At 37.9% G+C, this 9746-nt stretch overlaps 1 pseudogene; it reads right to left on the reverse strand.

Moving 5' to 3' along the window:
* Window positions 1–934: 934 nt before the first annotated feature.
* Window positions 935–9221, reverse strand: LOC102495790 (dual specificity protein kinase TTK-like; annotated as a pseudogene).
* Window positions 9222–9746: the final 525 nt, after the last annotated feature.

Consider the following 9746-nt stretch of genomic DNA (forward strand, 5'->3'; position numbering starts at 1 on the left):
CCATTTAAGGAGAGACTTAAATAAAGTAGGGATGAACCAAACCAGTCATCTGGAATAGGAGAGTTTCAGACAGAAGGAACAGCAAGCAAAAAAACCAACATGAATATAGCGCTATGTCCTTACTGAATCTCACTGTGTATTTCACATAGAAAATATTAAAACTAGGAATGTGAGCTGGGCCTGTAACGCCGTGGTTAAGCCCCCAGTAAATAAAAACCTGGATCCCACACGACCGAACTTGGTTTGAGTTCTGGAATCAATGGCTTGAAAAACACACTGAGTGCCTAGCAGGAGAGAGAAATGGAGGGAAGAGATTGCTGTGTGAGCATACCCCACTGGGGGATTCTCTCTTGGTCTCTAGTGAGCACACATCCTTCTGGGGAGAGGGGGGAGGAAATAATAAAGGATGGAAAGAAGGAAAAAGGGAGGAGAAAGGGAGGAAGGGAATCAAAGAAGTGTCATGAAATAACTGTTATGTCTCTATGATTAGAAGGCACGATTTAGGAGAAATGCCTTGATTCTAAGGCTAGAGAATTTCATTTGTGCTTCAGGCTTTGCCTTACATCAGTTCTTTGGCCTCAGGCAAGTTCATTTAAACTTTTAAAGTTTTGTCTCTAAGGAAAGCGGGTGTGGACATCTGTATTCGCCTTCAGACTTTTGAGCCCTTGGACTCCAGGCCATGCTTTATAATTTAATTGCTTACTTCAGTCACTTGGGGAGTGATTTTTTATAAGCATCTTGATTACTCTGACTTTCTACAATGGGAAGTAGGTCAGCTGAGCAGTTATGGCCAAAGTGGAGACTGAGCATCTTTTTTCTGTCAGTAGCTAACCACCTCCCTCCAACTGGGAAAGAAGGCTGAGAAAGAGTTCTATGGGGCCACATAGGAATCCGGAGGCATTTGGCCAGACTGGACACCTGCGCCATTAATGCCTTACACTTCAGAAGTTAGGAGCGTGGACGGGGACAGTAAAATAAAGAACTGTGGTCTGGAAGTGGCTGGGATCACACCCATGGTTGGTCGACAGTGTGCGTTTCTTGGGGGCCAGTGTGAACCGTGCAGGAGAGAGGTGTCCTTGCATGCTTTGCATTCTGCATAATGTAAAATGGGCCCGCCTGTCATTCCCGACATTGTTCTCTGTGTGAAGGCAGATCTGTTATCACAGTTATCCCTGTCTCTTTCCTCTCCTTCACCATGCCACACCTGGAGAAAAATTTGGCTTTAATATGATTATGATTTTAGATAGAAAGATAGATGATCATAAAAATTCTCACTTCAAATCTTAGGTAAATCGTATTTTTCTGGGGCCGGGAGGTGGTGTAGCATTTAAGGTTCTGAACTCCCACATGACCAACCATGGTTCAAATTGTAGACTTGGTGGCTCGAAAATCATGCCGGACACCTGTGCATGCATGCCAAAAATACAGAGAGGAGAATGGAGAAGAAGGGATTACAACGTAGCCTCCCTTCTGGGGGTTGATTTTTTGCTTTCCCTCTGACTGTCTCTCTCTCTCTAGTAAGTGCTTGGGCCCTACGGCAAAATCCTTAAAAAAAAAAAATAACATTTTTCTTCCTGTCAGCATGGATTTTAATATATAGTGAATCCGCACAAAAAATGAAATTTGGGGAAAAAAAATTCTATCTTAGAGAGCTAATGAATGATAAGATTTAAAGATGACATTTCAATAATAATACATACCAAACAAAATATAAGGAGGAACTGTGACGATTATTGTGAAGGTCTTTTATTCATATGTAAGAGTAAAATAAAATTTTAGAATAGAGAAAATATTTGCATCTCATAATTTATCTTAAACTATCAGTTAAATATCAGTGCAATATGGAGATGAAGGAGGCTTTTATTAAAATAGCACATACTTTTCTCCAAAGATATATTGAACCATTATGTAATATGCACGTGTGCTTTAAAGATGAATTGCTTCAGGAGAAAGAATTGGTAAATGTGTTTCCAAAATAATGCACTGGGATACTATATAACTCAAGTTAAATCTTCAATAAGATTTAATTTTATGTGATGAGCATATGCTGAATCTTATAAAACATGAGCATCCCTATGAAATGTACACCTGCTTCATGAAAAAAATAAGTTAATTTTGTCCACTCTAATAAGTAATTCAGATAAAACTAGCAAACTCAGAGAAGTAAATTAAGTGTTTATCTTTCAAGTTAGTTATTTGGTTTGTGTAGAATTTTACAGTCTTAACAAGAGACAAAGAATAAATTTTAATTCCTCATAGGAAGTCAACAAAAAATGGAGGGTAACTGTAAGGAGGGTGTTTTCTGTTGGTCAAGCGAATAATTTTTGTTATGGTCAGTGTCTTGCCCTGCTTAGAAGTTAGAGGCGGAATGGAGTGTGCACTCTTGGTTCCCTATAGTAAGAATGCTTTTCTTTCCATTGGTTCTTCTTAATATTTTGGAGAAGCTTCTGCCCTTCCTCCACCTGTCCATGTATCTTTAAGAAGCTAACTCTACTCTCTGACCCCAACTCTTGCCATTATTACATGTATAATCTCAGTTGTCAAGTTCTGGGTAGTGTGTTGTCTCCAGCAATGTACTGTGGTTGATGCAGCCCAGAACTTCTAAATCCAGAGGCCATATTCTATACCTCTAAGCTATGTTGCTAATTGTATATATACCATTAATCAGGAGAAGAAACTTACAGCGTACAGGAAGTGATTCTATGCCCCTATTCAATCTAACATGAGTAAAAAAATAAGACAATCTACAATGCATTTTCTCAAGCAAGATTGCTTACTGCTTAACATACAATAAATATTATTTATTATCTAGGTTACTGCACACTACATATCCTTTATTTGAGTTGCTTGGGATAAGGCGTGTTTTAGATTTTTGGATTTTTTTAAGATTATGGAATATTTATATTTACAGAATATGGCATTGTAGTGATGAGATTTAGGTCTTAACAAAAATTCCCTGATGTTTCCTGTCAACCTGATACACATAGGCTGGGGGTGCTTTTATAGACCGTGCTGGCATTGCAACATTTTAATGGCGACTGGTCAGAGGAGATCAGCTGTGGAATTGTTCACTTGTGGCATCGTGCTGGCACTCAAAACAATTCAGATTTTGGAGTGTTTTGAATTTGGGATTTTCCGATTTGAGATTCTCAAACTGTATTGCAATGACACATATATCTAGAAGAGGATGCTTTCTTCACTTTTGAAGTTCATTTTCTGCTCTAACTCTAAAAACTGTTATAAAATAAGAGAAGTCGTTGTGTAGCTTTTCTTCAAGAGCCTACCCTCAGGCAACTGGAGCTCTCATTCTGCCTTTTGCCAGCTCAGACCTCAGAGAGCTGAAATGCCTGCAAGCTTCCACTCACCAAACTTTCTCACTTCTCAAACAAATCTACTTTGCGTTCCCTATATCAGGGTGCTATCATCAGCTTAATGACAGTCCTCGGCTCGGCTGCAGTACTTGGCTAATGTACTGTTAGATTCATTTATGCATTTCAAAATGTTTACTTAATAATTTTTACGTGCAAAGGACTGTGAGAGAGGTAGAGAATTTGTGATATCCCTCAAGGAGCCATCTGTTTTAATGGAGTGTATAGAATACTTGCACAAATAACCCACACCTTTTGTAAGGGACTCACTAAAAGGTACAGGTCAATTTCTATGGAATTAAAAGATACCACTTTGCCTCTTAATTTCCTAGGTATTTTTTTAAAGAATTATTTTATTTTAACTTTATTTATTATTATTATCATTATTATTTTCCAGTTTGATCAGAAAGAAACACAGAGAGAGAGAGAGAGGAAGGGAGCAAGCAAGCCACCAGGTCTGAGACTTGAACCATGGTTGGCCATGTGGGAGTCCAGCACCTTTAACCACCATGCCACTTGCCGGCCCCAATTTCCTAGGTATTTTCATAGAAGTCTGTAGGAGATCTAAGAGCAGAATTTGGAATTTTAGTCCCCATGAATGATAGTCTGGATTTATTTATAGTAATGATGATCTGGATTTATTTATACTCTTTCTTTCTGTTGCTGCTTCTTTTGTTGTTGTTTTTATTTTAATAAGCTGAGGCCAGCAAATGGTTTGGTGATGAAAGCACTGGACTCCCACATGGCCGGGTATGGTTTGAGTCCCAGACCTGGTAGCTTGCTTTCTCATTTTTTTATCTCTCACTCACTAATGAGCAATGTATGTCCTATAGCAAATTAGACAATAAAAATGATCATTGTTTTTTGAATACATAGATTTAATAAGGTGAATTACAAGGCTATCTTCTTCATACTCAACTTCAAAATGTGAGGAACCCACTTAAGGCTTCTAAGAGGACAACCAATGGCACTTCTCAGCTCTCTAACCACTGCTTCACATGGCTGTCAATGACACATTTCCCTGGTGGGTGGTGGTTATGGATAGCACACTGAAACTGAAAATGGAAATTCATGGCATTTGTTAATCTCAACTACCTATGTGTTAAATAAATCAAAATTTTACCTCAGTGTCAGATTTCAGGCTTCCCCTAGCTACGTTTCTCCTTCTCTTTTATAAATACACAGAACCTTAAGAACAATTGTCAACATCTAAGTGCTTTTGAGATTTTGACCATTTCTAAGCCTAATCAGTTTCTTCAGTAGAAGTAAGATTTATTTATACCATAAACTTTGAAAGAAAGACGTTAGCAATGCCAGCGTAGTAATATGACTACTGATTTGTGTATACATGCAGTTATTAGTTTCCAAAAAAAAAGTTTGTATAGCTTTTTTTATAAACTGATACTTTTCACTTATTCTCTTATCATATATTCATATTTACATTATTGCTTACTGCAGAAAGAAAAATGCTTAATCTAAAAACTCAACGGAGAGGTTGTCTGGAATGTGCTTAGATTTCTTCTAGGAAATATATTTGTTCTCAAAAGCATATTGATTGTGACAGGTAGAATGTAGTCCTCACATTTGGCTTCGAGGTGATTGGGAGTATAAAAAAAGGAAACCAGCTTGGCTTTTGCTAAGGGTCTTAATCACCAGCTGGCTAAACCCTCTAAACTATATGTTTTCCAAGCAAAGATTACACAGTAAAGAGCCTTAATCCCCTAACCACATCCAGATTCTCATGAATTAATTCATTAGTTCATAAATAAATTACATCTTCAAACCTCCATCTAAACTAACGTGCAGTCATTCATTTTCATCCCTTTGGGTTTCTGAGTGTTAGTTTAGATTTCTTTAATTACTAATCAGCAACATCAACAAGAAACACATTATATTATAGCCACGAAGAGGAAGAAATGAAGGGAATTTTTAAGACCTAGGTAGGTATTTTCTCCGTAATCCCAGCCTCTCTCTTATTTTTCAGTCTCTTTGTCTCTTTGTCATTGGGAACACACGAGACATGTGTGGTTATATCTTAAAATATCCATATAATCAACTGCCAAGGACATTTAGAATTTCTAGCCTAAATCAGTTAAATAAATCTAAAAGAGTAAATTCCTATGGAATTGGGCCACATGTTGCTATCTCAGGGGGATAAAAATGCAATAAATACATCAAGCTTGCTTTTCTGCTTGGATCTACAAATATGGGTATCAATTCATTAGTTAATTATTAATGTATAGACTTCATTGTTTGCTTCATTAGTAACTCACCCAGATGCCACTGCCACGTTTCAAGGACAATATTATACTTGCTACTTGTGAATTATTTTTACTTTAGTACATTAAAGCCTTTTACTCCTTTAAGCAATACTAATACTTTTACCCTACTGCTAATTGGTCCCTGAGGAGAGAGAAAGCTTGAGCCAATTCAGGCAGGAAACACTCTGGTAGGATTCACCCACAAATTTTGTTATTGGTGGTGATGTGGGGTTGACATGACTTTTTTGATGAAGAAAGCAGCGGCTGATTTACATTGCTAGGACAAATTTATTTTCTCCTGGTGGATTAGTAGGTTCACAGATTAACACTAGTGTGTAAGTCACACATATATTGATTAGCACTAGTGTAAATCCTATACTGAAGTAAAATTCTAGTAGAAAATCACATACACTATATCCCAATATTTTGTGATATTTTCTCTCCCTTCACCTGATAAATGCTAAAAATGAGAAAATGGAACATAAAATAATACTAAAGTTTACTTCAATGTTAAGAGAGCAGGAGTTTTACTACAATAGAAGACTGACAATACTTTAAAAGTTGCATGTGTAAATGTTCTTCAAAAGTTCATGGAAATATGTATTAAGAAAAAAATTATGCTCAGACACAAAAAATGCATCAAAATAAGATCATACTTTAAATCTATTTTTTCATTAACTTTTCAGGTCTTCTCATATATATTTTTTTACTTTATTTATTTATTTATTTCAGGTTTTTGCCATAGGGAAGAGTGCACACACTGAAGCCAAAAAGAAATAGAGAAAAAGAGAGTGAGAAATCACCCCTGGGGAGCTGGCTATGCCACAATCCTTTCTCTTCCATTCTCCTCTGAAGATTTTTGGCACATGTGCACATATGCCCTGTATGATTTTCAAGCTACTGGGTCCAGGGCCCAAACCACGATCAGCCATGTTGGAATCCAGTGCCTTAACCAGTATGACATCTGCCAGCCCCAATTTTTTCCATTTTTAAATATTTATTGTTTGGGGGACTGTATTGTTAATCAATTTACAATACCATTTTCTGTTGCTTGGTGTCTTACATGTTCTTAAAGTAGAAAAATAAAAAAAAATGCTAAAATGAAGAAATAAGTGTTTTGTATTTTACTTTGTGTTAATCATGTACGGAGAAACAGGTACTCAGACAACATAGATAGTCACCCCTCAGTATCCGAGGGGATCAGTTCCAGGATCCCTGCAGACCCCGTAATCCACAGATTCCCAAGTCCTTTATTCAGCCCTTTTATCTGTGAGTCTTCTGGCACCTGACATGTAACTGTGAATACTGAGATTAAATTACTATTCACCTATGCCAGCAGATAGAATGTGGTGCTTAGTTTAGGCCAGAGGTTCTGAAAAGTAAGGTGCCTAAATACCACGATGGTAGTTTATTGGCATACCAGTTCTTTATGTTCCCTCATGGAAAATCAGACAGGTTTTGGAATACCAATGCATAACTGCACTTTTGTACAAGCTCTCCAAAGTATTTTCATGGATGTAGTCTGGGGTTCACATGTCAGTATATATATGTTAAAGGAGCAAAATCATGCACTTAACTGACGAACGAGCAGATCCTACAACGGAACACGGTCTTCAAAGAGATAATCTCAATGAACTCACATGTACAAATAGCTTGCCATTTGTGTCTCCCGGGCCAACTTACACACACACATTGTTAACCTGAGTCTATTAGCAACCAAATTCTGCTGAATACTTAAATAACAGATGAGAAGTTGGGATTGGAAAAACAGGATACTTGCACACCTCAGTGGATGCAAACTTCCAATGTCATAGGTATATATTGAGCCCTTGCACTGAAATGCTTCTTGTTCTTCAGAGAGGTCTTTCCCAAACAATGTATTAATATAACCTCTCTCTACACCCAGCTTCGGTTTCTATCAGGTCATCTTTTGTACATTTTTCATAGTCTGAAATTGTCTGATTACATACTGTTTCTTTGTTTAATGTCTCTTTCTCTTCACTAGGAAGTTTACTTCTTAAAGATCTTGACCACAGGTTCTCATGCATCTCTATAATCCCGGTGAGCAAAGGTTCACTGGGTTTTACGTATTACACAACGTAGGTATGTATGTATATGGAATGAAAGAAGGAATTACTGTTTTTTTTTAACAATTCTACAATTTAATATATACACAGTCATTAGTGGTTATTATTTTTGCCTTGGATGATGAAGAATCATGGTATTCACCACTACTATAGTGCTCACATAAAGTCTTAGCAGTTTTCAAAATGGAGCCAAGAGAATTCAGACCAAAAAGTTGGCCCAGAATATAGTTCATTTCTTCAATGGTTCCCTTAGCCACCTGAGCTTAATTTTGGATGTGTGGATGTGCGAGGAATTCAGGAATAGATAGCCTCTGTTTAGGGTTTCTTATTAAACAACACTTTAACACATCCTCAAGATCCTTCTCTAGAATATCAGGAAATTCAATTTCATGAGTATGGTCAATTATGGCATGTAATTTAGAAACTTGATGAATTATATGCTGAAACAGGGTTTTCCCATAGGTCATATGAGACAAAATACATCCTAAGTACCAAACATCACCTTCGGAATTTACCTTTTACTTGGATTTTCCATTCTCTCTTGAAAAAGAGATATTTTTTATTGCTTCTGGTGGCATATAATTAACTGTGCCAACCTGTGAGTCTTTAACAATACTTGTATCTGGTTGTGTTTGATTTGCAATCCCAAAATCAATTAGCTTTAGCACCCCATCAGCCATTAAAAAGTTAGCAGGTTTAAGGTCACTGTGACCAATGTCATGTTGATGGGTTGTGTAAACTGCCTCCAAAATATTTTCCCATTAACTCTTGCATTCCCATGGATGGATGGACTTTTTCTTTTTAAGTCAAGTATTTAGATCAATGTGTCCACACTCCATTAACATGGACCTGTGTTGGTGTGTGATTTCATATAGTCAGATGATCTTCTCGCTATGTTGTAAGTTTATTCAAATAAGCTATTTTATTCCCACAACTATCAATGGCTTGATTATCTGCCTTTTCTATTTTATAGCATGCATCTGTTTCTTTTCATTCAACTCCTGAAATATGTTACCTGAACCTCCACTTCCTATCTGCTTTAATATGAGATAAATCCTTCCTTTAATTGAAATGCATTCAGTTGTTGAAGAGGAAGCTGAAGTCTGTAAGTTTGCAAGTGGAGGAAGAGGTATTTGCTACTGTTGTTGCTGTTGTAAATAGGCAAATGGGCTATAAGATGTTGACCACTGACAGGCAGGTGGAGTCATTCTTTACAGCTGGAATTCTAAAACAACCCATGTAATCACCCAAGATTCTGTAGCTTGGGGTCTTACAAATCCAGTACCTGGTTTATAAAGAATGTCCCATATCTCTTCCAGTTCCAAAGTGGGTGTGTCCTCGTGATTAGACAGGAGCTGCTCATGCTAGCTTCCGGGGTGAGACGAGGGTCCACACCACACTCAGGGCGCCCACTCGGCTAGGCAGCCCATGGGCCCAGCAAGGTCCCAGGCAGCCAGGTCTGGGGCAGCGGCAGGGGCAAGAGCCGGGGTAGCAGCAGGCTGCATCGGGGTCACAGCCGCTGCTGCTGCCACCGCCAACACTAGTTCAGGCCGGTCGCACGCACTACTGGGGGACACACCTGCTCACAGCGCGCATCCCAGCCCTTGGCTCGGCAGGCACCGCTAGGGCAGCTCAGGCTCGATCTTAGGGGGAGGCTCGGGCTCTGTCGAGTAATTACTATTTTAATCAATATTCTGGTATAAGGAGGCTAGATATTTCAGTTTATTTTCAAAAATTTTGAGAATGAATTAAACAGTCATAAAAATTACTTGTTCAAGTATGAGGTTGGCTATTTTGGTTTATTACCATCTGTTTAACTCAGGATATTAAAATACTGTGAAAAGCACTATCCACTCTATGTCCAGAGTTGTGTAACCACTTTACATATCAAAGAAAGTCATAAGTGATGAAGACACTTTTCTTAGCTTAGGCCAGTTTTCCCACATTGTTTTTGACAATTTTCTTGTTTGGTTCTTAAGATTCCAGAGATGTGTTTGTGTTGTCGTCAACCATATATCTGAGGAGTTGCA

Source organism: Tupaia chinensis, unplaced genomic scaffold (genome assembly GCF_000334495.1).
Source record: "Tupaia chinensis unplaced genomic scaffold, TupChi_1.0 Scaffold000084_3, whole genome shotgun sequence".
Taxonomy (NCBI): domain Eukaryota; kingdom Metazoa; phylum Chordata; class Mammalia; order Scandentia; family Tupaiidae; genus Tupaia; species Tupaia belangeri.